Source organism: Grammomys surdaster, unplaced genomic scaffold (genome assembly GCF_004785775.1).
Source record: "Grammomys surdaster isolate TR1022 unplaced genomic scaffold, NIH_TR_1.0 117701, whole genome shotgun sequence".
Taxonomy (NCBI): domain Eukaryota; kingdom Metazoa; phylum Chordata; class Mammalia; order Rodentia; family Muridae; genus Grammomys; species Grammomys surdaster.
Genome location: NW_021614361.1, coordinates 1,702 through 5,742, shown reverse-complemented (window position 1 = coordinate 5,742; position 4,041 = coordinate 1,702). Strand labels below are relative to the sequence as shown.

The 4,041-nt window shown below is 38.1% G+C and overlaps 1 pseudogene; it reads right to left on the bottom strand.

Moving 5' to 3' along the window:
• Positions 1-1,378: 1,378 nt before the first annotated feature.
• The window catches only part of LOC114635782, a 4,121-nt pseudogene continuing 1,458 nt past the window's right edge, over positions 1,379-4,041 (bottom strand).

The window sequence follows — 4,041 nt, the reverse complement described above, 5'->3', positions numbered from 1 at the left end:
ATTAAGAACCTACATCTTCAAAATATTGCATGAAATAATGTCTCAGCAGCAGTTTAAATGAAAAAAAGATTAAATGGTAGAAGGATTATAGGTTCTTTTTCTTTTAGAATAACGTATATAAAAAGTTGATGCTGAAATGTTCCTAATATGTTTTTCGTGTTTACATTGATTCTTTTTTAGTTGTGAAGTGTTTTGTTAGTTTTGTACACCTGATCAGAATTTATATACAGAGTTGAGACACAAGAGTGAAGCAATTCAGCCCTTTCTAATTCAGAAGACCAGGACCATGGAAGGAGTTTACCTAAACATTTAAAAAACGTGTGCCTGGGCATGTTAGAGCTCCTGGGAGTCCAGCTTTCTCTGGGTCTTGTAGGACTAGGTGAAGAACTGCTGCCCAAGATCTACTCATGGTACTGGTGCAGACTGGAAGGAACCAGTGCCACTGGCTGTGAGTTCCTGTGTCCCTGGTATTCCCAGTTACCCCATTTGTGGGGAAGGGTGTTGTAGGACTGTGAAAAGGATTGTTTGGTCTCCCCAATAGAGCACTTGTTTTGAGACAGCCGGAGACCCAACAGGTGTCCATTGCCTGTGTAAGGACAGCACATATCTTGCCACGTCCTCGGATTATAGACTCCTGACATGCGGTCTACATCTCCATTACCCCGCGCCTTGCAGTCACGTTTGGCTAAGCAGCCCCTCCCAGAAAGTTTTTTGTCACCATCCACACACAGGTAGAGGGGATGACTACAGGCTTCAGCCTCAAGAGAGTTCCAAATTAATGAGTTAACTAAAGGCTGGAGGGCATAGCTAATTTAACTGGCCCTCCTCTTTCCCCCCTCCCCTATTTAAGCCAGGCCCATTCTGGCTTAAATGAGGGGTGTGTGTGTGTGCACCTCTAGACTATCTATCACACACCACGAATAATAAAACTCTTAGAACTCAGGCCTTTCTCGAGTTATTGGGGCCTGCTGTGGAAAGCTACCCAGGGCTTCCACGGCGGGACTCGCAGGGTGTCAGGTTTTTGTTTTTAAATTTAAAAATGCTTTTCAAAGAAAATAACAAAGAATGGATAATAATTCAATAGCAATGATGAAGTGGATAATAAAAATGTTCAATTTATTTAAAAAGTACAGGCAAACAAAATAATCTTATAAAGTCTGTATTGACACTTATAAAGAGTCATGAGGCTCTTCCCATTTTTCTTGAGAGAGCTTCAGCCAGTTGTCCAAGGGTTCCTCATAGGCACTGAAGAATGAAAGGTAGTGGCCCTGACTACTCCTCAGGTTGGTTAAAAGTATATTCCCCACACCACATGCTCAGAGTTTCTTAATAAAGGAGGCCTTAAAGGAGAAGGCAATCATCAATAATGATGTGTTTCCTAACAGCATCCCCTGTGGTTCTTCTTTGATTCTGGAGGCTACAGGGTAGGCAATATTATTTCATCAAAAACGTTCTTTAGTCTTTTCTGTGTGAGGGTAAAGCAATCCACATATTTGACAGCCTTCAAATCCTGCTCCAGTTTTTCATCAGTCTCTGGAGAAATAGGCTTCTCTTTATTCTAGGCAAATTTCTAAATATTAGAGAGGTCATCTCTGAGACTCATTTGGGTCCCAACAAGCAAGAAAGGAGTCTTTGGACAGTGGTGAGTTATCTCAGGCACCCATTTTTCTTTCACATTTTCAAATGAGGATGGAAAGACCACTCAGAAACATATTAGACAAACATTTGTCTAGGAATAATTTAGCAGTCTTAGTCTGTCGTAATCTTGCCCTGGAGTGTCAAAAAGTCTGAGATTGTAATGGCTCTCTACCAATCATAAAAGTGACTGCATAGTTGTTGAAAAAATTTGGTACATATTTTGATGGTAATTTGTTTGTCATATAAGATACACGTAGACATGTTTTATCAACAGTACCATCACTGACAGCAACACACTTAATTATGGAAATAGTTTTATATCTGCTTTATGGAAATAGTTTAATAGTTTTATATCTGCATTGTGGAAATAGTATTATATCTGTTTTTTAATATTTCAAATAAGACGTTGATTTCAGCTTCCTCTGCAGAGCTACATGTGATTTTTAAATCAACACTTTCATGGGCATGTACAATGTTAGGGAATAAATAACATATACTTTAAATAGGAGATTTTTAAATGAAAATTTTCTTTGAAAGTGAAGTGATTCATAGGCACCATGGCTAGGTGGGAGTCTTGGTTGCCTCCCTTTGGAGGCTTACATAGCACTTTCTGGTATCACGAAAGCTAATCCTCATTAAGAAGGTACTCAAGTCAGTTTGACTTAGGGGCTTCTGGTCCTGTATCTTAAATACATGGTGTCTCCAACTAAAAGGAATTATTTTCCACCTCTTGTGGGGCAACCAAGTGCAGTAAACAATAGCACATAATAATGTTTCAAGGATCTCTTGTACAACCCTGAGAAACAACTCGTAGGAGGGCTTTTCAAAGGCAGGGTACTAGGCTTTTGTTAGAAGGTGTTTAGCTTTCAGAGGGAATATTTGTAGCCCTGTTAAGAAATTTCATTAATTTGATAGCATGTGTCAAATAAAAATTTATGATATATAATTTATATAAACATATTATATCATATATTACACATATTATACCTTTCTTTTAAGATGTATTGCTATAGTCCCTTATTGCATTTTCAGGAATCCTTACTATTATTTTATCCTTCTTTCTTCTTCTGTATTTATCTCCCTGGTTCTTTTATCGCTTGTCATTTTTTTCTATTTCCCTAATAAAATATTTTGTACCCTGTTATTCATTCTCCCTTGCCCTTCCACTTCCCTATCCTGGCATTGGTCCCTTTTCCCATTCCTACTTTTTATTTTTCTATTTGTTTTATTTTTGTTTCTTTCCTTAGGTATTCCATAATGTATGCTCATATCTTAAGATTTGTAGGTAGGTGCTCCAATGAGTAATAGTATGTGTCATTTGTAATTTGGTGTCTAGGCTAGAATATTTTCCAGTGTTCCATTTGTTCACCTGAAAAGTTTGTAATTTCATTTTTTTTTACAAATGAATAGTATTTCATATTGTGCATGTACATCATTTCATTATTTACACATCTTGTTTAAAAAAGGCATTTGGATTTTTCCATTTCCTAGCTCTGACGCCTAACCTGGCACTAACCCTTGACTCTTTTATTGAACTATACAAGCCTGAACAACAAGAGGGAAAGGATGACTGGTACTGAAAACCAACAAAATGCTTCAGGCTGGTGAAGATATTTTGAAGAAACACCTTTAATCATTCCTTTGCGTATCCAGGACAATACTAAATTACATTCTAAATATTTGTTCTTGTGCCTACACTAACATGTAGTCTTCAGTTTGCACACAGAAACTTCTCTTTGTAATAGTTGGGGAACATTAAAAATACCATAACCAATAAAATGTGGACTTGTGGAGCCCAATCCTAATAGATTTGTCTACAAAACAACTCTTGCCCTGATAGCATAGGGGAACATTGTGGAAAGGATTTGGTAAGATTCTGAAAATCAAAGAATCAGTGAGTGTGCTGTGACATTGTATCCCCTAGTTATGTCAGTAGCTACACTCATAGAGTTTCACAAATATGATGCCTACACATAAGCTGAACAAGGACCACAGTAATAGATACACCAATGTGAACATGAAAAAGCCCATGAGGTCACATACAACCTTAAACAATGAGTCATGGATAAATAAGGAATGCTGAGAATGGAAGAAATACTAATCCGTAGGTAGGATTTATCAGTTAAATATCCAATAAAAATGGTCAGTCTTGAAACCCCCAGCCTAGTACCATGTTACTCTCACAAGCAGACTATGCTCAAGACAATCTCCCCTAGGCCTCATACAGTACAGGCACATAAAGCAAGCCTGAAATGTACCCCAGCCCTTTCCAACAGGGAATGAATCAATAGAACAAACCTCAGATGAACCCAACCCAGTGTCATGCCTCATAGAGGTAGAACAAGCATGAGTTGACCCCCAGCCTTGTGCTACACAGGCCCAAGTGGGCAGACCATACCTTAT